A 24,201-nucleotide genomic window follows, 5' to 3' on the forward strand; every position below is an offset into this window, starting at 1 on the left:
TCACAAATTTTATTTCCAAAAAATAAGTTTCCTTCGGATTCGCAAAAAAATATGTCCCCTTTATTCAATTTCTATAACCGGGTAATCCCTATTCCTATAAAAAAATTCTCTATCGATGGATAAAAGGAGAGGCAGCTTAAAATTACAATAGACAATGGAAAGATTGATATACTTTATAAGAATTTTTGTGTAAGAAAAAGTTAGCTTTTAACATTAATAAATCTAAATATTTAAGTATTATCAACAGAACACAAAAATGTTCGACTACCCATATGTTTCCAAAATTCGAAAAAAGCGACCAACATAGAAAGTAGGGAGAATATCTTTTAACTGTGATTATTATAATTAATTCTGTTTATTATTAAAATAGCGTTGTTATTCAGGTGATAGCAAATGATATATAGTCAATTCAAAATAGCAGTGACACAAGTGTCAATATATGTCTGTCTAAAGTTGTAAATTCGTTTTACAGTCAGACAATATTATCCTTGCCATTTTATTCTATTTAAAAGGAGATAGAATGCTGTTAGAGAAGTTCGAACATGCAACGGAATGAGCCTGCAAGAGTTGTCCGTTTGCCAAACTTCTGAAAATTCTTCAAAATATTATAATTACGGGTTATAAACTGGTAAATGTTGTTTTAACGCTTTGTTTTAACAAATTTGAAATCGCAGCGGTTTTTATTGAAAATATTTTTTCGCCTTGCAGCTGTACTTTATATCATTAAGGACACGGTCCCTAAAATATCTCAAAAAATAAAAAACAATATAACCTTAAATTGTCGAAAAGAAACCGTGTTTATGCGAAACAAGGCGACGAATCAAGATCAATATTGGTGTTTCAGATATTAAATATACGAAATGTATAAAACAGTAAGTAGTTTTTTCAATCGAAACATAATTTAATACACTTATTTCAGAAAAAATTGTTAGTCTGGAAATTCCAAAGATCCAAAAGATATACTGCTATTTGAGAAATACAGAACATCCGTTCATACATTGTTGGATAATTGGAAAATCCTAACAAGTTCATCTACAAAGGCTGCAATTAAGGAATGGCTTAAAGTACATAAAATAAGTTTCGAAGAAATCAAGTTAAAGAATAAACTATTTCAAATTATTATTGGGTAAATATAAATGACATTTAATTGCATTTTATGTAATTTACTTTTTTAGAAATAAGCCTGAGAAAAGATAATTAGTACATCAGATTACTGAATGTTATAGCCACAGAGTATTACGTCTTCCTCCCTATCACTGCATTTTTAATCCAATTTAGTTCACACGGGGTATTGCAAAGAATTATTACAATAGATATTCAGGTCGAGGAGGATATTCAAACCAGAACTATCTCAATTTACGGAAAGAGGCATTGTTTAAAAGAGAACCTTCGGTTTGTGTGAGCTCGATCAGACACATTGAAGAAGAAATTAACAATGGTAGAATCCTGAAAAAGTTTTTGATAGATTGGAAATAAACAGCTTAGTTATTCACTTGATTAGTATTTCTGAAAGTGACAGTGATTGAATAAAACCTTATGAATGTTGGTTTACGATTCAATGCTGACGATTACCAAGACAGGGCGATGAAAGAGGAAAACCACATGACCGCTAAAGGTCAGTATACAATTAATATACTTCAGTTGTAGTGAAATGTATTGAAGAGTATGAAAGCTTTATGAGCATGTGTGTTATTGTTCAGAATATACATGAACGTTTGGTTAACATGTATGAGGAGAGAAATAACACTAACATTTTTAGTAGATATGGCAAATGCATTAAGGAGAATGCGGTGAATAAATGTAGTTTTATCAAGAAAGATGTATACAGATAGTAACAGGATAAACTAAAGGGAAATATAGTAATATCATAATGACTTTACAAGGATACATTGCACCGAAAGAAACAAGAACTAAGCATAAAACATAAATATGCTCTCTAATGAAAGTAAAATACATTACACAGATATACAATTGTTAGTTATGTGGATTAGGCCTTCGGGGTATACCATTACATAAAAAAACGCGCCTAGAACCCTACCTCACTAGTGTGGAAAAAAGTTTAATGTATATATAATAAAACAACTCTAACCTATAAATTATTGTGTCTGTATAATTAAGTGTAGTTTCTTCGATAATATATCTATTAGATGTATTATAATGTTAAATTATATTTAATAGAATATTTGTTCAATTATTTTATTTATATTAAAATTTTGTTATATGTCAGGGCCAAAATGTACTAAAACTCAGAGTAGCTGTGGCAACATTACGACGTTTCCCATGTCATTGCTATTTTGAATTGACTATACATCAGATACCTATAATATTTTTCAATCCCAACATTCACCTTGTTTGCGAATATCCTACATTCAATTTGGGCTCTATCATAGTAAAAATAGTTCTATAGTCCTCTTCCACCATCTTATCATATTAATAAAATTTAAATTTAAAGATAATTTTAATAATAAATATAATCAGTTCCATTTGTGCATAACCAAAACTGAACTTAATTTCTTGATACTTGAAACAAATAGCAGCTAATGATGGCAATAGATCCCTAAATGCTGATTTCATAACGCATAATTATCCCATAATTTCCTTTTAATAACATTTATCATTTCTCGATAACCTCGAAAATTTTGCGATGGTTAACTAAAATTTTCAATGTCCAATATAAGAAGCTTGATCTTCATATCATCAGCAGAACTGGGAAAAGATCCCATAATGTTAAATATGCGAAAATAGCGCTTAAAACTTATATCGTGGGAGATTAATCACTTCGTTACGTCAAATTAATTACTCTTAGTTATTTTATTAATTAAAGGTTAAATAAAATAAGCAATTTGGTGTAAGCAGCAAAGTTTTGCTTGGGATTTAGTAAACATAATCAAAGAAGTTTCTTACCGAAATTTCAAGTACACAAGGTTGCTTAGATAGATTATCACCCACCTGAAACAAATAACAAAAGTGAAATATAAAGCTGAAAATGTAATGTATGCTGATTTTTATTTTCAAATTATATATTTTTAATTTTTAGTGGGTGCTTATTTATAGGTCCAGGATTTTCCAGAATCTACTCATGATTTGAGATATTTTTTATTGTAGCTTTTTATTGAATCATACAGTACGTAGGACATGTATCAAAGAACGAATCAAGTACTCTAATTTTAATAAAACACCCTTGTCAATATTCTACATGACTATTTTACATAATAATTGCTCACTTACACTAATAATTAAAAATCTCAAACAATTCTACCCTGTATTTTTCAGTTTTCGTAAGTAAAACAGTATGACGACTAAAGAAATGACAGTAAAATGTTTTATGAACTAATGACTTTGAAACCATAGATTAGGAAACAACCAACACTTTCCTTGATCGGATTAAGCCTTTCTTTTTTCATTTTAGTATTTATTATGAAAAATCGATCCAACGTATTTTATTCAAAGTATTGTCAGTAAGATCAAACTAGGCTTTGCAGTTCATGTTGATGCATAACCAGGTAGTCCCTAAAATTTCTTCCCTTTAAAATATCGAAATGGATCCACTTCTCGTCATCATCAATACATTGCAAGAAATCTTTTTGATTTTGCTGTTGAAGTAGCATTTAACACATGACCAATTAACACCTTTCAATATCTCTTGACTTTGATTCATACAAAAACTTTTTTATTCATACTGTTGAAAATTGAAGCTTCAACATCATATTGATTACAAATGTACCCAACGTGATTTCCTACGCGCAAACATCTGTTATAAGTTGTTTAAAATTAATATATTTGCCTGATTAAGTATTAGAAAATTTTGAGTTATTATTCAAACTAAAAAACTACATTATATTGAGTATTGAGTTATATTACAAACAATTAATATAACAACATAAATCCATTTACGTCTTGTTCCGAATATAATTCGCAATACCATCAACTAAAACACCCGATAGTTGATATTCAGTGTAACACAATACGTAGTTATGTCTTGAAATATGTATTGATGGATATTCATTAGTGCGGTATGTCTATATTCTGTTTTCTGTTCCGTTACTAACAAGTAGAAATTTCAAATAACGTCAGCAGGTCAGTTTCAACAAGTCAATTTAAATTTTAATTTAAAATAATGTATTTGCCGGGATGGTTAAATCAAATTTATTATATTAAAAATTATTTTATTAAAAAGTTACTTCTTTTTTCATTAAAAACATAAACATTCTTTTAATTTATATACTTCAAAGATTACCTCAATGTAAATGGTATTATTTACTTTTGTTTTGTTTAGAATAATATTTAAATTTTTTGCCAGTTTGTTGTTCTCAGAATTAAATAACAACAAACAATTGAAGCATTAGAATACAGAGTGAGCGATGATACTACAGATGCAGAAAAATTATCGATATATCGATTTTGGCCGATATTTCTCGACACTTTTTCAGAGTAGATTAAATATAATTGTTAATAAACCTTTAAAATTGGTATTTAATTTTAGAATATTGGTGAACTTAAGTACTTAATTTTAAAGGTCCATGAAAAATATCATTACTTTAAAATGTTTATTAAAAAAATATTCTCCGATATTTCTAATTTTTAATAATTATCGAAAACGATATATCTATATATCGAAATATCGATATTTTTTTCTGTGGCCAACACCGCTAGATAATACTACAATATCCTAGCTATTTCATATTTTCTGGAAACGCAGTAAGATTAACAGAAGTAATGTTGTTAGTGAAATGATTCATTTATTCGTCTAACCATTTTCGCATTTATTCAGTCCACTTTCAGGAAATAGTTAATTAATCATCAATCAATCAATCTAAAATCTCTTTCCTTTTTCCACTTCTACCTAAAATTAGGTGTATTTTTTAGTAGTTTAAATACGTTGTTTTTTAAATACATGCGTAATCTAATGACATAGATACAAGTGTAATACACCACCCTCATCCCTTGTGATATTTTGTGAGTTTAATTTGGCAAAAACTACAAAAAAAACTCAAAATTTGCTATGGCATCTCAAGTCAATTCATTTTTCAAAACCATTTTTCTTTGTTTTAGATCTTTTCTAATATATGCAAAGTGTAAAATTCTATCGCAGTATCTTAGCTTAGGCGCCTGTAAAAATCCATATACCAAAAAAATTATACAATATCTTATCAGGAAAAATATGTCCATCATTTTCTACAACATTCCCGTTTTTCTAGCAATACGCTGATATATTGGTGTGAAAATGAATGAATCCAAGCATCTCACTTCTTTAGAATTTCGAAACCGTATGCCAGGCATATCATGCTGCATCTATCTAAACAAGTAGTATTCAAAAGTTCTTTGGGAGCTGGAACTGGGTTTTCATCCAATAGGTCTTGCAATTCATTCTGTCCGACCTTTCTCTTTTACTTCAGACTTGTCCTTGTCAATGACGCCAAAATCGTCACATTTAAAATGTTAAAACCAAGGCCGACGATTGGGATATGACGGAAAAGTATTACTTTTTTCGAATAAAATTACAATAATAAATTCCTATATAGTGTTCCAAGATTAACATTGCTATACGCTCAATAGCTCAAATAAAAAATAATGTTATTTTGTGTAGAGGATTGTTAAAGCAATCGAATTTAACAGATATATTAGGTCATTTTACAGTTGTTTACATTGATATTTCGTATTTTTTACTAATAAATATCGGTCACCAAATTCAACAAGCATCAAACATATATTATAAATATATACGTCGTTAAGTATGTCACTTATTAGCTAAAATATAAATCAAAAAGAACAACTAACATAACTAAATATCGAAAAGTGTTATAACACATAAGCATATATAATTAAAATATATAACCACAACTAATATAACAAATCATGTATATAGAAATGTTCATTTCCATATACACAATTTAATAGAAACCTAAGCCTTTGTAATTGCTTCTAATAATGTAATTTGATAGTATAATGACAAATTGTTAATAATTTATTCAGGTATAACAATAAATGTTTGAATCCTCGCTCTCTATAAACAATAAAATTTATCACATAAATATTAATGGCTATAATAACAATATAATCAAATTTCAACTATGTAAAATAATGGTATTAATGCCATACTTTCTACATGCGTTTGTGTGCATCGCCATTAGCATAAAGTTTAAATGTACAAAGGAATATTTATCTTGAAACCAGCTAAAACACTAAAATATTTAAATCTTCTGATTTATAGAAATTTCTGTGTCTTGGAAATTTAAATTGAAAAATATTTTAGGTTAAGGCTTTTTGTTTTGTTCCCGGATCGTAACATAGAATGGTTTTTGATAGATGCTTGATGAATATTTTAGTTGCCCGCTTCGTTGGCGGAGTGGTAAAAGCGACAGGATGGTCCTCCTACTGTGGCGATAGTTGCGGGTTCGAATCCTGCTGGGCCACGGTCGTAAATTTGTGTTTACAAATTTAAATTTATATTTATAGTTGTTTAACATTTGTGATTATCAAGAGTGCAAAATTCGACAGGGAAAATGATCCGCCAGTAACCAGGCTGGGTAAGACCGGATGTCTTCTGGGATGACTTCTAAATTGGTCACTCGCCAGTCGGTAGGTTTAATATCGAGGACCGTGTTTCGGAACCCACGTTAAACTGTAGTTCCAGTCTAGATTAACCCTCGTTGGTAAAAGGAGACTTTAAAATATATTTCAAAAAAATATATTTTAGGTGACAATAATAAGCCATAATATTCCTTTCAACACCTACAAAAATTCTAATATGTAGCCAGAAAATTGTAGACATTCGATGAAACTTTTTAATTATAAATAATTGAGTCATTAAACTACCAACGAAAAATTATTTTTACTTGGTCGACTTTTTCGTAGGTTTCAAGAGATTAACACAATTGCTAAGCTCTGATCTCTGAGTTTAAATGAAGAGAAATTTTGTATAAACAATGTTAAAATCGGATTAGGGAGTATTAAGTATGGATTAAAATATAAGTCATTTTATTCAAAAATATATGGAAATTAATTAAGAAGTAAAAGTTTTAAGTCATTTTCTATATTTAGATTGTTCTGGACATTATTCTGAACTGTTTTTAAAAAGATATTTATGAAATCATAAGAAGAATTTGAAGATTACAACAAACTAGTTTAGTTTAATGTCATATAAATAAGTCCCCACTTAGGACTGGTTATTTCTAAAATCTAAATCTAAACTATAAATAGTATATATATATATATATATATATATATATATATATATATATATATATATATATATATATATATAGATTGAAATATAAGTCATTTTATTAAAAATATATATGGAAATGAATTAAGAAGTAAAAGTTTTAAGTCATATTCTGTATTTAGGTTATTCTGAACATTATTCTGAACTGTTTTTGAAAACATATTTATGAAATCAAAAGAAGAATTTGAAGATTAGAACAAACTAGTTTAGTTTAATGTCATATAAATAAGTCCCCACATACGACTGGTAATTTCTGAAATCTAAATCTAAACTATAAATAGTATAAATATATCATATTTTCTAATTACATCATCCCTAAATCTTAATAAAGGGCTGGAGAAAGAGCAACTCCGCTTTTTCCTAATTGATAAAGTCGCATATTTTTAGTTAAACGTCTTCGATTAAACCGAATTGTAATGCGATAGAGGGTAGCTGTGAACAGAATACTCTCGATACATTCACTTACTGAGCCAAAAGCTATTGCGCTTTGAAAGTCAGATTTCAGAAACTATTTTGCGAAAAGGGAAAGCTCAATGCAGACACATCGAGAATTGTGTGATATTTATACCGATGAAGTTTTGTTTTGAAGGTTGAAGGTTTGAAATATATGTTATCCCAAAACAATATTTAATATTTGTTATTTATTCATAGAAAATATTAATTTTTATTGATTTAATTTATTTATATTGGATAATTATGTTAAGAGATATATTAAATATTGATAGGTTTTAGTTACTAATTTTATAATAAATAATCTCCGCGAGAATGACTTGAAATAAACAGATGCGAAGAGGTTAATAAAATTACCAACTTCAGGAGATTGCGTTAATTAGTGAGCTTACTCACTGTTCCCCCTTCTGATAGCTCAGTAGCATTACTTTCATTAAATACTCCATTACTTTTAGGCTTAAAATATTCACTTTACGTCAAAAAAGGAAATAATTTGAAATACATCGAAATTTTCATAGTTATTTTGCATAAATATGGTTGATATATGCATACCAGCATTATTGTCTATATATATATATATATATATATATATATATATATATATATATATATATATAATCATATCCAATGTACTTTATAATTCAGTAGAAACAGGCATTACAATTAAAGAAAAATAACTGAATTTTATACCCTATATATAATAATAAAACTACTAATTATTTATTCGCAGTTATAAAAATAAATATTACAAAATCATGTACGATTTCTTCTGTCCATCAGTCAATCAATAAGATCAATAAGAAAATAAAAAAAACTGTTTTTATTCCAGTTCAGGATATTTCCTAATTTATCTACTCATAATAGTGATTATTTCATATATCCATATATATCAATAGAAATATATGTCTTTCATATATACCTACATATGGGAAATAAATTTTAAATGAAATGTTTCTGTAAACTGACGTAGTGATATATTTTATATAGTTATACCGGAAATTAATCGACGAATAGATTGAATATAAATCTTATAAATCACTCTTTTCTGGAAGCTAAATTTAGAAAAACCTGAAATCCTAGGTTAGTGTGTTATGTGAAAAAGTTAACAAAACACTTAAAATACATTGCATTTTATCGTTAAATGAACATAATTATAAATTTAGAATAAGTAAGCGATTAACATACTTGAAATATGTTATAAATAATATAAAAAAATTTCAGATTGACATTTTCCTTAAGAAGTTCCCACGATATTGTAAAAGTTGTTAAAGGTTAACTTCTGAGAACCTCTTTTTAGGAAAAATTAATGTTAACTTAATTTCACGAGGTAAATCCAGTAAATATTTTATTTCCTTCATTAGTACACTTTCCCTCACGCTTTTCACTCTATATTATGTTATACTTTCTAATTCATCACATTCTTTTATTTATCCATATTTTATCTGTGCTGGAATTTTGTTTTCCTATATATTCTCAGTTTAGTTTCAGATTATAAAATTACCGGCTTGGTGGCGCGGTGATACAGGCGACAGGATGGTCCTACTGTTGCGATAGCCGCGGGTTCGAATCCTGCTGGGACATGGTCGTAAATGTATGTTTGTGATTGTTTAATATTTGTGTTTGTCCTAGGCAAGAGTGTATGAGTGCAAGAGTGTAAGAAAAAATTATTAAAGGTTAATTTTTGATGTCACCGTTATCTTTAGTGGTCTTTAGGGGTGTTATTCCTTTAATGAATCTCCTATTCTCGTACTAGATCTTCTCATCACTAACCACGCCATAGAAAACTTATTTTTTCTTGTCAAGCAATGAAACCGCGATATTGAAAGGGTTTGAGTTTCACTTAAATTAGATCGTATTTTCGCTCCTTTCGTATATTCCCATCGCATATAAACATTCAGAAAACCTAGTAACAGGTCAATTAAAAAGTCCTCGGCCTGACACATAGATGGTGTTACTAGAATTAGATCCATATTTTTAGTTATCTCTAACCCTCAAAAGATGCGTGTATAAATTTTACAGCTGTCGGAAAATTAGTGTGTGAATTCATTTTGAGAATTTTGTGTAAAGTAACTTTTGTTATTGTGAAAAAAATTGATAAAGATTAATCTCGGGTAATGATAAAATCGACCGACCGTTTCCGAACACTATCTCAGGAAAATCAACCATCAAAGATTGGTATGCTAGGTTTAGACGTTGTGAAACGAGCACCGAAGACGGTGGACGCAGTGGAGGCCCAAAAGAGGCTGTTACTCAAGATATATTAACTGAACGTGTACATAATATCATTCACGAATATTTGGGAATGAGAAATATCTGAAAACTGGGTGCCGCGTGAGCTCACTTTTGACCAACAACAACGACGATTTGATGCTTCGGAGCAGTGTTTAAAGATGATCAAGCATTTTATACACGAGTTCTAGCATCGACATGTGACAATGGATGAAACATGACTCCATCATTTCACTCCGAAGTCCATTCGACGATCATCCGAGCACACGATGAACCCGCTCTAAAGCGTGGGAAAACGCAACAGTCTGTATTTTGGGATGCGCATGGAATAATTTTCATTGACTACCTTGAAAAAGGAAGAACCACAGCGACACCTCAACAGCGACGGTTACATAGCGTTATTGGAACGTTCGAAGGACAAAATCACCGAAATACGGCCGCATTTGAAGAAAAAGAAAGTGGGGCTTCACGAAGACAATGAACCGTGTCACAAGTCAGTGAAAACGATGGCAAGACTCAATGAATTGGGCTTTCAATTGCTTCCTCATCCACCGTATTCTCCAGATCTGCCCCCCAGCGACTATTTCCTATTCTCAGATCTCAAAAGAATGCTCACTGGGAAGAAATTTTCGTCGAATGAAGAGGTGAACGCCGAAAGTGAGGCCTATTTTGAAGCAAAGGGCAAATCGTACGACACAAATAATATCGAAAAGTTGGACGGTCGCTATAATCAGTGTATCGCCCTTGAGGGGAATTATGTTGAATAAAAAAACTAATTTTGCCAAAAAAATGGTAGGCCGGTGTTTTTTCAATTGGACATTCAAATGAGTCATTAGTAATATTTATCATTTTTTTAGGCTTCACTAAAAACATTACCAGATTATGATCTTTTTTCTCTCTTTTGTAGTATATAAATTTCTACTTCTCTTTCATTGAATATCGTGTTTTAAATATATTTATAATAATATAAAACAGCCTTATCTCCGTTTTAATCATTTGTTATTAACAATTATCTATCTATCTATTTCTATTTGATTTTAATAACTATTAATTAATTTAGTATACAGATTTCATACAATTAATTTCATTTAGTATACAATTCTCATTCTTATGAGATAAATAGAGAGTAGTAAAATAATATTGTCAACAGTATTTTCATTAAAAAACCATAGTTTACTTATAACGGAATTCCGTTTAAATAAGATAAAACTATTTACATCATTACAATATAATGAATTTATTGTACTTTCTCGAAGCTGTCTTATTGACCTTTAACATACGATCTTAAATCGAAACGGAGATCTACGTAGACGCAGATAGGCGCATCAAAAGCTTATATTACATATGAAAATCCTATGCATCTAATGAGAAAAGTGAATAATAATTTCGTATATATAAATAAAATTACCATATCGATCCGCGGCAACAAAAATATATTGAACTGTCTAATTTCACCAAATAGAATTTCTTTTGAATCGATTGTTCCCTCATTTTACCGTTAAATATAACTCGATATTAACCTAGTTGAATGACGATGATTTTATGTTTTATTGTATAATATACTATTGTTCAATAAACTGATAAATATAATATACTAAATATCCGAATTTAGATTAAAAGAAACATCATTTTTGTTAAATATGGTGCGAAAAGAGTTAAAAGTCGGATGGAACTCGTGAATACGCTGTATATATAAATAATTTTTGGAATTCAGTTCGCTCCAAAAGGTTACAATAACAATTTGAACTTATGGCTTTCCTAGTTTGGACGTGAATCATGAGCAAAATGTCTTTTCTATCTCAAAAATTTACCTTAACACGTTTAGTTTCTGAACAGGAACTTGCTTTGTGGCCATACAGTCCCTTTTTTTATTCAAAATCAGATCAGTAGATCCAAACCAAATATATATAGTCTATTCAAAATAACGGTGAACTCACGTCATTGAGATGTTTAATGTATTGCCTCTTGCAATTTGTAAATTTGTTTTAGAATAAGAAAAGGATTTCCTTCTCACTCTATTCTAGTTAAAAATGAGAGAGACATAATGCTGTCTGACAAGTTCAGACAGGCAATTACTGCTTACTATTAGTCTGATTAAAAATTCCGAAGCCACATGGAACAGACTGAGCCTCTATTCAGTTATTTCGAACAGAAACGAGATAATAGAAGCCCCCTCTTACCAGTAAAATTCATTACAGATGTTTAGCAATTTTACTGTTAAATATTAATTTGTTGTGGATTTTACTAAAAATATATTATAGCTCGTTGCAGCTGCACTGAATATCATGATGGACACGGCCACTAAATTATCTCAAAAAATTAAAAATATAATCTTGTATTCACCGAAAATAAACCGTCCCCATAGGAAACGGGTGACCAATCAAGCTCAGCTTGATATTAGCTCTATCAGAAATCAAATATGTGAAATGTACAAAAACAGTGAGTAGTTATTTCAATATAAACATAATTTAATACAATTATTTCAGAGGGAACTGTGACCTTGAAAAGTATCGAAGAAGTCCAATGGAACTTACAGACGTTGCTTTTAAAATAATAAATATATAATAACATCAAAGGCTTATAATTTCAAATTGTGTATTTAGGCAAGGATATTTCAGAATGTGACCAATATTCTCAATGGTCGCTCATGGCAAAATGATAATAAAAAATAGTGTTAAGGCAATAAAAGTTGATGGAAAAAGGTTTGGATGAACTTGATCACATTGAAGAAGAAATTGATAAATGATGGAATCGTGAATAAATGTTAGATAGATTGGAAATTAACAGCTTAGTTATTCATTTGAATAAAACTTTCTGAATATGGGATTATGATTCAATTCTGACAATTTCCAAGATAGTGTGATGAGAGTGGAAACAACTAAAGGTGAGTATATAATTAATATATGATAACTGTAGGAGATGTCATTGTAAAGTGTAAAATATGTATGTTCACAGACAGGTGTGTAATTGTTCAGAGTATACATGAGCATTTGGTTAAAATGTGTGCGTAGACAGACAATATTGTTTTGCAGGTATGGCAAATGCATTAAAGAGAATGCAGTGAATAAATCTAGTTTTATCGAGAAAGATAAACTAAGGTGGAAACATAACAAACAGAGTCAACAGTATCAAACAAAGGAGAAACAGAGGCGTATATGACTATCTCAAGGAAACACTGTACTAAAGAAAGCAATAATTAAAGGTAAAAGGTAAACATGCTCCCAAAAGAAAGTAAAATATATTACTTGGATATACAATTGTTAATTAGGTGGATTAGGCCTCCAGGGGATACCACTACATAAATAAACGCGCCTAGAACTCTAACTCGTAGGTGGTAGAGAAGAATTTAATGTAAATATAATAAAACACAATCCTAACCTACAAACTATTATAACTGTATAATTAATTACAGTTTTAAATACTTCGATAATATATGCATTAGATATACTATAATGTTAGATTAATTTATAATTGATAACAGTATTTTTGTTTAATTATTTTATTTAGATTAAAATTTTGTTATATATCAAAGGCAAATGAACTAAAACTCAGAGTTAATGCGGCAACATTGCGCCGTTTTGACGTCATTCATTCAGATGACGCGAGTCCATTATTTTAGGGAACGAACTATAGCAATCGAAAGACATATAAAATGCTTTTAGACCATGTATTAAAATTTTCTTTTAAAAACAATAGATTTTTATGAAGTAATTTTTAATACTGTTGTTAATACTTTTTAAAACTGTAGGTTAGTCAGCAACGACTAGTAAAAATGTAAAAAATAAATTTTAAAAAACGGAAAAAAAAACAGGTTGGCGTTGGATTGGCAACTGATCTGCAGCTGTTGCTCCAAACATTCCTTGGTGTAGTTAAGAGCGATTCGAGCAAAAGTATTACAGCTGGAAGGTTTCAAAACGTGGATTGTTCAAGGACACTACCCATTTGTATCAGCAAACAAGCTAGGAAATACATTGAACGATATTATAATTTGTGGTAAAAGCACCAATAGGGTCAATGGGGCCAATTGGCGAATGATTATTCCCAACACTAGGAAAAAAAGATGAAAGGATTGTGGATAATAAGATTGTGGAAGGAGGTGATAATGAATTTTATGGGTTTCTGATTTTTATAAATTTTAGTTGGGTCTTTTAGAAAAAGTGGAATTACCGCTAGAATCAGCTAGAAGGTTCTCGCATTCTATGTAATCACTACATTTTGTCCATGAATAATCTAGCCACAGTTTAAATTGTAGCTTTAAACCGTAAATAATAATGAAAAAGTAATTTGATTAGTCGACATTGTCAAACAAACACTTGAGGATACCTCCTGCACGTAAGCATCTATTCTCTTAATTATTTTAAATCTGCAAAATGGATTCAGTCCTAAAGTAAATTAATTACATTTCAAAGAAAAGTTGACTTTGCAACGATGACTGATTAAGGATTTTGAAAAGTTTTAAAATAATATTAAAATAACAACAAAGTTATGGGTGTTTATATTGGTAAGAATTGTAATACATCTAGATCTAGTTCTATATCACCTGGAATGATCAGGTTTGATTTGGTTTGGTTGGGTTTGCCAACATAATATTAAAAACCCAATCTTTAAAGATTGCGAAACCTCATTTACTTTTAATCAATAAACGCAAATCTGATTCGGAAGCCAATAGTTTATAATTGGATTAAATTGAAAGAGAGCTACAAATAAAGATAAATATATTACTCGTTTGGGCTTATTTTACAAGTATTTTATCACAGTCCTGTCATTTTTGACTGACTCAGATAAAAATAAAAAGTCTTTAAATTCAATAATAATGAGATTTTTGAATAAAAAATATTCTCAAAATTTGTAATATTAAAATTCTTCTATTCTCAACAAAATATTTTTGGAATTTTTACATTTAAATTGGATGTTAATATTCAAAAAATCATAAACTGGTAAAATTTATGTTGTGCTTGCCAAATTATATGAGATGCACCGTTACCATATATCGAGAAAAATAAAATAAAAGTATAAAGGAAACACCGAATACGATTACAGAGATATAAAAGGACCATCATTTGAATCCAAGGCTTTAAGAGAGCTTGCGGTTGTGGGAAAAGCAATATGGGAATTAGTAAACAGAAAGGATAGATACAAATCTTTTTATGAATACAAAAAAAATATTTGTTTTTGTTTTAAAAATTAGCCTGAAGAAGACATTTTAAAAATGAACTGATATTGAAGAAATCAGTATCTACAAATTATTACAGTACCAACATACAATGAGAACGTGGATTGTTCAAGGACCCCTAGCCATAAACTATTCTAAATAAGAAACTTTAAAGCTTTGAAAACATCCCTAGTCCGTGGCACACCAAAGGCAGACTAGAGTTCAGTCTAGAATGAACATAGCTATAAATCTATAGTCACGAAAGAAGAATTGTAGTAGTTCAATTTATCAGCCCAAGACTGTTGGCACATGGAATCAATGAAACCTGCGCAACCCTTCCGTAGAGGGACACTATAAAAATTTGGTTAAAGCAATGATATTTCGAATATATTCAAAGGCAAACTGGCAGACGAAGGAATCGATACTCAAAAATAATCCTTATATACAAGTATATTATCTGAATTTGTAGCATCATATCGAACCTTTTCTAAAATTTTTATTAGGAAACAAGCTAGGAAATACATTAAATGATATTATAACTTCTGGTAAAAGCACCAATAAGGCCAATGGGGCCAATTGGCGAACGATTATTCCCAACACTAAAGCAAATCAAAACGTTTCTCAAAATATAACCCTATTTAAAAAAAAAATTCTCGAAGATAAGCAATTTTAATGGCCAAGTAAATACAAAATTTGAGAATAGAAAAGAAGATGAAGAAAGATGCAATTTATAAAATAATATTTAGATCTAGCAAAAATACATTTTTTACCTAGTATCTATCATTGTTACCATCCGAAGCTATATTAAAAAATACAAAATAAAAAAAATAAAAAACATATACTTCAATATCTGTACTCTGAATTTGACAATGTCAAGTCTAGCCTCCAGGTAAACCCTGATTGTTAAAAAAAAGAAACAGTTTTATAGAATATAACTAAAAAAGTAACATACGTCACTCATCTATAGACATTGCCCATTTAATTATTAACATACTTTATAAATCGTTCCATATTTATAAATATACCTGAATTTCCTAGACAGCGTAAAAAGACGGTTTTCCTAGGGGGAAATTAAACGCTGTTAGGGCGATTAGAAAAATGTAATAAAAAAGGCAGGCTAACGACGGACAATAATAATAATGTACACAATTTTCCAACTATTATGAAATCATCAAACAAGAAATTAATTATCTATATTAGCTTTTATTCCCATGATTTATTTTGTTTGTTGAAATCCAATTTATTTTCTTAATTATATCGTTCACGTAATATCCAAGTAACAGGAAATAAATATTGCTGACCAAAAAAAACTAAAAAACATATACTTCAATATCTGTACTGTGAATTTAACAATGTCAAGTCTAACCTCAAGTCCAGTCCAGGTAAACCCTGATTGTAAAAAAAAGAAACAGTTTTATAGAATATAACTAAAAAAGTAACATACGTCACTCATCTATAGACATTGCCCATTTAATTATTAACATACATTATAAATCGTTCCATATTTATAAATATACCTGAATTTCCTAGACAGCGTAAAAAGCCGGTTTTCCTAGGGGGAAATTAAACGCTGTTAGGACGATTAGAAAAATGTAATAAAAAAGGCAGGCTAACGACGGACAATAATAATAATGTACACAATTTTCCAACTATTATGAAATCATCAAACAAGAAATTAATTATCTATATTAGCTTTTATTCCCATGATTTATTTTGTTTGTTGAAATCCAATTTATTTTCTTAATTATATCGTTCACGTAATATCCAAGTAACAGGAAATAAATATTGCTAACCAAAAAAAACTAAAAAACATATACTTCAATATCTGTACTGTGAATTTGACAATGTCAAGTCTAACCTCAAGTCCAGTCCAGGTCAACCCTGATTGGTAAAAAAAAGAAACAGTTTTATAGAATATAACTAAAAAAGTAACATACGTCACTCATCTATAGACATTGCCCATTTAATTATTAACATACTTTATAAATCGTTCCATATTTATAAATATATCTGAATTTCCTACACAGCGTAAAAAGACGGTTTTCCTAGGTGGAAATTAAACGCTGTCAGGGCGATTAGAAAAATATAATAAAAAAGGCAGGCTAACGACGGACAATACTAATAATGTACACAATTTTCCAACTATTATGAAATCATCAAACAAGAAATTAATTATCTATATTAGCTTTTATTGGCATGATTTATTTTGTTTGTCGAAATCCAATTTATTTTCTTAATTATATCGTTCACGTAATATCCAAGTAGCAGGAAATAAATATTGCTGGCCATCTGTTCTCAAATATTTGCTTATCAGTTTTATAAAATTTATTGTTGAGAACTTAACCCTAATATTTACAACCGGAATATATCAAAGTTCTATTAACCACATTGTTTATTGATGTTCTAGTGAAGTGGCGATAATGTACACCCTACGTCTAAATATTTCATATCAGAAAACAATATCGACTTCAAGTTAGTTTAAAATAGCAGAACGTTATTTTCGAAGAAAATTCGAGTTTGACTAAATTAATTAAAAAGTTGATCATACTTAATTCAATTATTTTTCTTGATTTGTATCTGATTATAATATATGCTTACTTATATAGAAAAAAATAGCTCTGGTTAAGCCTCAGCTTCGGTATATGTTATTTGGTTGAAGAGTGTACATAGAACAATAATTTATACTTTACAAAATATGTTATCAGTTAAGGTTATTTCAATATAAAAAAAATCATCTAAATATAATTTCTGCATTGTTTCCATTGATTTTGGAGATAATTAATGATCAGGCCAGGCAACAAAATTGTGTGACAATGAATGGGAAGAATTGGTAGATGAAAATTTGATTCAAGCGCTTTTTGAAGAATTGTCAAACACGAATGAATTTGTAACCAATAATGTAAAGCGTAAAACAATATCAGTTGCGAAAACCGATTGTTGTTGCAAACAAAAAAGGTGATAACTACAATCACTTGGTAAATGAACTCTTAAAAAATATCATCAATTCACATACAACATATCCTTAGAAAACAATTTTCTCCACCCATATAATATATATGGAACACGCGCAAAGGCCCATTAAATATTTCGGTGATCTAATGGATGAATAGAAGGAATTTTAACTGTAATGAAGTAATGATTGCGGATTATTGTTGATTTAAATAGAGGGGTAACTTTTGTAACAAGATCCATGATTTTACCAAGACAGCGATCACCAAGTAGGTGTATTCCAACAATTTTGAATATATTAAAAAATATTTATTATTTAGGGTGAATGATATGGCTCTGTGAATGGAGGTAAAACGAAATGAAACAGTCGTGTTTACATTATGTGACAAAAAAATTTAGAAAATACAAAATAGATAAAACTTATGGCAGCGGTGTTATCTGGTGACGTGGCTTGGGCAGTCGATGGTGGCATGTTTAAACCAAACGATGGTCGGGTACCGAATGAATGACAATTATTTTCTCTGGAAGAAAAAAATCTTCTAGTAGATCATAAGAACTAGAGCTAATAAAAATGTCTCTTCATAGTATTCGTTTGTCTTCCACCAAAATTAGAAATAATGGACTCATGAATCGAAAGGAACAGTAATTATCGTGTAATACAATAATATATTCTTATATTCTTTATATATATATATATATATATATATATATATATATATATATATATATATATATATAGAATATTTATAGAATTATAATATATATTACAAAAGAATTCTACAAATTAATTCCAAAGCTTTATAATCATAAGTAATATTAATAGAGGGTGTTGAATGTTTTATATTATAACGTTTTGTTGAATAAACTTCTTACACAAAAGTTACTTTTCGAAGAATTATTACTCACTAATTTTTCTTACCTTGCTGTCAGAATTTCAATGACACGTGGGAAAAACAAGATATCTTTTTAGACCATCAATACTCGCACGCTTTTATCGACAGAATATTTGCAACATCACTTAACGATTATCACCAACCGTTTTTAAGACCTATGCTATATAGTTTCGTAATTTGCTTTATATTCCTGAGAAACTTAAACTAAAAATAACAGCAAATAAAATACAAGAGTATTTGGTCTAGAGTAGGATTTTTTAATATTATTTTATAGGAATATAGCAATTTAAAACTAATAATCTACCTAAGTTGGAGTATCTTAATTCTACGATAGATACTTTGGGCTTAATATCTATAACACTATTATCTGGGTGCACTGACTGTTACTTATAACTTCACTGAATTCGATCAAATGGTTTTACTCTCTTTATTGATGTGCTGATGGAGATTTCATATTTTTGGGCATAGTCTTTGATAACGTTATCGACAGTTTCTACCTTCAGATCCTTATGCAGATTGTTGTTACGAATACGCCATAGAGCATCAAAAATACATCGAAGTAACTTCTTTTGGATTCTATATGTAGGATGATTATGATATGTATGATTTTTCTATTGCTTTGCCTGGTACAACCCCAGAGTTGAACAACATAGTTTCAAATCTTGTTGTTATTCAGTAACCAGTACTTTTTTGTAGTTTTTAACATGTGGCTTCCATCTGAGTTTAACATCAAGGGTTATGCCGAGATATTTAACTGTATTTCCACACGGGCTACTTGCTGATTTATATGTACTGGCTTGTGGTTGATTCTTTTGTTGGTGAAATTAATAAATGCACCATTTTTCTGTCCAGCATTGTATCTGAGCAGTATCTGTTTGTCATTTTGTCGATTGGTTCAGTGTTGTTACCTCCAATAGCTAAGGTTGCCATATCATCTGCAAATGTAACAACAACACTGTTATTGAATATAGAATGTTCCCGAGTGTACAGGAGATAAAGGACTAGACCCAAGACACTTGCATTAGAATGCGATTAATTAAATAAAAGTATGAATTGTATAAGTTTTAATTAAATAAAAGTATGAATTGAAAATATATGATTTGTGTATGAAGTAAAAATAGTAAAATATCTGTAAAAATAAATTATACAGCAATATTATAATAATTGTTGCCACTACAGATCTCAATCAAAATAGGAATAATGCTCAGAACTATGCAATATTAGTAAAATAAAATCAATTATTGAAATCACTTTACGTAGCAACATATTTTATATAATAGAATAGGGTTATTGTGTACTGCCATATGGTCACTGAAAATTTTTGATAACAGGAAACATTAGTAACATGGTTATCACTTGGTTGCGATATATTCGATTGGTATTCGGTAATTCTTATATCAGGCATCTTCTCATCGAGCATAAAGGAATTATTCTTAGCCATACTGACCTTGTGTTCGTCAGGGGTCAGTTGTAGATAGACGATAAATTATTATTACAGTATGTTTATTTAGTTTTCGGTCTAAGCAATGTATAAGTTTAAAACAATTAAATAACTAAATTGGTATGTGACAATTTTATATAGGATATATTCTTATTTTAATTTTAGCTGACGATTCATTTATATTTCATAACAATGATTCATTTATTGATGTCGCAATTGATTTATAGCATTTTACAAAATCAGATAAAAGTATTTAAAATTATTATTCTCCAGATATTGTCCAATCTACCTATTACTAATTTCAATCAGTCAGTTTCCTTCGAATTGGTGGATAGTCCATATTTTACTTATAAAATCGGCAGAGTTTTAATAGCAGAATTTGGTACAAATTGATCCTTGGAGAGGTTTAGTTATCATAGGTTGTACTTCCGATTTTGCTGACAAATGTATGAAGAAAGGGTGAAACGATTATGGATTTCTATAATTTTTTGTTGGGTACTTTTAGAAAAAGTGGAATTACCACTCGAATCAGCTAGAAGGTTATATAATCACTACCTTTTGTCCATGAATAATCCAGCCATAGCAGTAGCATTCCCTCTGCATGAAGCTTTCTAGATATTAACTGTTTTGCAGAAGTTTGCTTTGGTACTGTAACTGGTCATATCTCTAGTATCACTGGCTTGTTCACATCTCACACTCCATTATGTATTATTCTTCGTTTTGGTGCCCATTTTTAAAATTTAACTATAAACTGCAAACAATAATGGAAAAGTAATTTAATTAGTCGACGTTGTCCAACAAACTCTTGGTGATACTTTCTGCACTGAGTATATATTTTCTTACTCATTTTAAATTTGCAAATTGCATACATTTCATTTCAGAGAAAAACACACTTTAAAATTAACCGGATTAAAGATGTTAAAATATTTAAAAATAACATTTAAAGAACAACAAAGTTAAGTGTGTCTCTAATGGTAAGGAATGTAACACATCAAGATATCTTTCTATATCATCTAGATTGATCAGGTTTGGTAATATTATATTTTTGAAATATACATATAATTTACAAGTGGTGCCAATGTAGCAAAATCAAATTTTATTGCGCACGCTATACGTCCCTATAACTAAACTTTTGTGTTCAACAACTGGTTGAACGCTCAGCGGTAGCAGACACTTACTTAAATAGGATAAACTCATTGGGAGACCTTCAGTATCAGAGCTCCCGCACAGAAAACGCAATCTTTAAAGATTGCGAAACGTCATTTACTTTTAATCAATAAATGCGGCTCTGATTCGGAAGCCAATAGTTTATAATTGGATTACATTGCATTACATTACAACAAATTAAGATAAATATATTACCCGTTTAGGCTTATTTAACAAGTATTTTAAAACAGTCGTGTCATTTTTAAGATTTGCTTGACTCAGGTAACAAAATTAAGTATTTATATTTAGTAATAATGAGATTTTTGTATAAAAAAATGAAAATTATTAACAGTTATAACAAAAAGAAAATATGTTTCTCAAAATTTGTAATATTTGAATTTTGAATCTATTCGTAAACAAAATATTTGTGGAATTTTTACATTTACATTAGACGTTAATATTCAAAAAATCATAAGCTGGCAATACTCTCATACCGAGAAATACAAATAAAAGTTATAAAAGAAACACGGAATAAGATTATAGAGATATAAAAGGAGCATCATTTGAATCCAGGGTTTTAAGAAAGCTTGCGGTTGTAGGACAAACAATATAGGGAATTACTAAACAGAATGGACATATACAAATCTTTTTATGAATACAAAAAGAAAAAAATACTTGTTTTGCTTTTAAGAATTAGCCTTAAAAATAAATTTTAAAAATAAACTGATATTGAAGAAGTTAATATCCGCAAATTTTTACAATACCAACATATAATAAGTGTATAACCAAATATATTAGAAATCCTGAGAATTATTTCAAAAATCTTCTTATATCGATAAATAAAAATCAATATATGTTAAACTCAAAAAAAGATAGACAGAATAATATAAACACGATGCAAACTCTTGTAGGTTATATTTCAGTAGGTTCTACCCTTTTATCTGCGAGTATTAAAACAAGTGATCGGTAAAATATGCGAAAACAGCTGAATGGAATAACTCACACACTGAGTCAAGCATTGGGAAGGTTCCATTATGATTTGGGCGGCAATATAGTGATATTCAGCTAATTTTCTCTTTCTCATCATTGATCGGGTTACTGTGAATAGATATCTCGACATACTCAGTGATAAAGCTCTTACAAAAACTAGCATATTGCTGCCAATCACTATCAGAAACTATTCAGACAGACAGTATACAAATCTTTTACAGAAAGAATAGCAGCTGTTTTAAAAGCAAATGGACACTCAACATCTTTATTACAAATAAATGTCATGCGTTAATATTATTGACCATCTCCATGACAGTGTTATAGACGTTTTATTATATCATATCTATTATTTATGGGATGAACATGATTCAAAATGGATATATATGGATGTATTGTATAGCCCATATCGAAAAATAGTAAAACTCTTAAAACAAAACGGCTTACCATTTTTTTTTAATAAACCAATAGTTGAAATCGGCTCTAGAATGGAACCGAATAGAAACATTTCTTGGAGCTTGAGAAAAAAATTGGATTGAGCTATTTCAAGTGAGTAGATCCTTTGTGCAATGAGTTGAATGAATTATTGAAGACAGAATCACGAAGAAAGTATGTTATAAGATAAAAGATTGTGAGTATGTGTTGCAAATGAAGTAACTTCAAAGTCTGTAATTAAAAAGGAATAGCTTGACGTATATAACACCAATAATACGGTCCAGCAAAAGTATTTGATAACTAATCAATTAATTGATAGTAATTGATAATTCATAAATTAATAAATAACACTTAATTATTAGCCGGTTTGGTGACGCAGTGGTAAAGGCAACAGGACGGTCCACCTACTGTTGCGATAGCCGCAGGTTCGAATCCTGCTGGGACATGGTCGTAGGAGTATAAAATCCGACAAGGAAAATAATCCCAGGCACGCCAGTAACCAGGCTGGATACGACCGGATTCCTTCTGGGATGATTTCTAAGTTGGTCACTCGTCAGTTGGTAGGTTTAATGCCGAGGGCCGTGGTTCGGAGCCCACGTTAAATAGTGGGTCCAGTCCAGATAAACTCATAGTTGATAAAAGGAGACTTTAAAATATGTGTAAAAATACTTATTATACTTATTAATTATTAGTTAATGAATTATTAATATTATTCGTTCAGTAAGATAGTAATATTTTATTAAACGAGACATTATAGAGAATATCTAGGAATTGATGTATATCTTATATGCGGTCCATTTTCCCAAAATTAGGAACACCCACTCGAGCTATATGATATTAGTTTTGTCAGGAGCTATTAGGAAATAGCGAGGGTTTACCCCTTCATGTATCTAATATTGGAGATAAAACCGATTAAGAGTTTGTTATATATATGTGCAAAAAATACTTAATATAATGGGTTGGGGAAAAGTCCATCTAATATGACCATATGTATACATTTTTGATCGATGGCTTTTTCCACTTTTCTGGTAAAACCTAAGCGAAAAGCTGAACCAAAAGGTTTTTACTCTCTTAAAGCCAAGTTTATACTATTGATTAGTTACCCAAGCATCGATAGATAGATAGCATTGTAAAGACCGGGACAAATACTAGTCGGATGTGGCAAGGTCCGTGTTATACGCTCGACGCATAAACTCTCCTAATATTTACTCAGATCTAGCCTGATGGAGACAGAAGGCAACGTCATTATTACTGATCAATTCTGATCCATTTTTAAATTGTCTCCTTTTGTCTC

General features: G+C 29.8%; 1 protein-coding gene across 4 annotated transcripts in view; it reads right to left on the reverse strand.

The window, feature by feature from the left end:
• The window catches only part of LOC143193050 (high affinity nerve growth factor receptor), a 285,362-nt gene that overhangs the window by 213,333 nt on the left and 47,828 nt on the right, over positions 1 to 24,201 (reverse strand). Inside the window, exon 2 of one of the 4 annotated variants that reach the window (XM_076398988.1) lies at positions 2,905 to 2,949. The exons of the other annotated variants lie outside the window; for them this stretch is intronic. The gene's annotated coding sequence lies outside the window, so the exon portion shown is untranslated. The remainder of the gene's footprint in view (positions 1 to 2,904; positions 2,950 to 24,201) is intronic. 4 annotated transcript variants of the gene reach the window in all.

The sequence above is a fragment of the Rhynchophorus ferrugineus genome, unplaced genomic scaffold (genome assembly GCF_030347505.1).
Source record: "Rhynchophorus ferrugineus isolate W39M unplaced genomic scaffold, kcgeb_rfMv2 rfM3, whole genome shotgun sequence".
NCBI lineage: Eukaryota > Metazoa > Arthropoda > Insecta > Coleoptera > Curculionidae > Rhynchophorus > Rhynchophorus ferrugineus.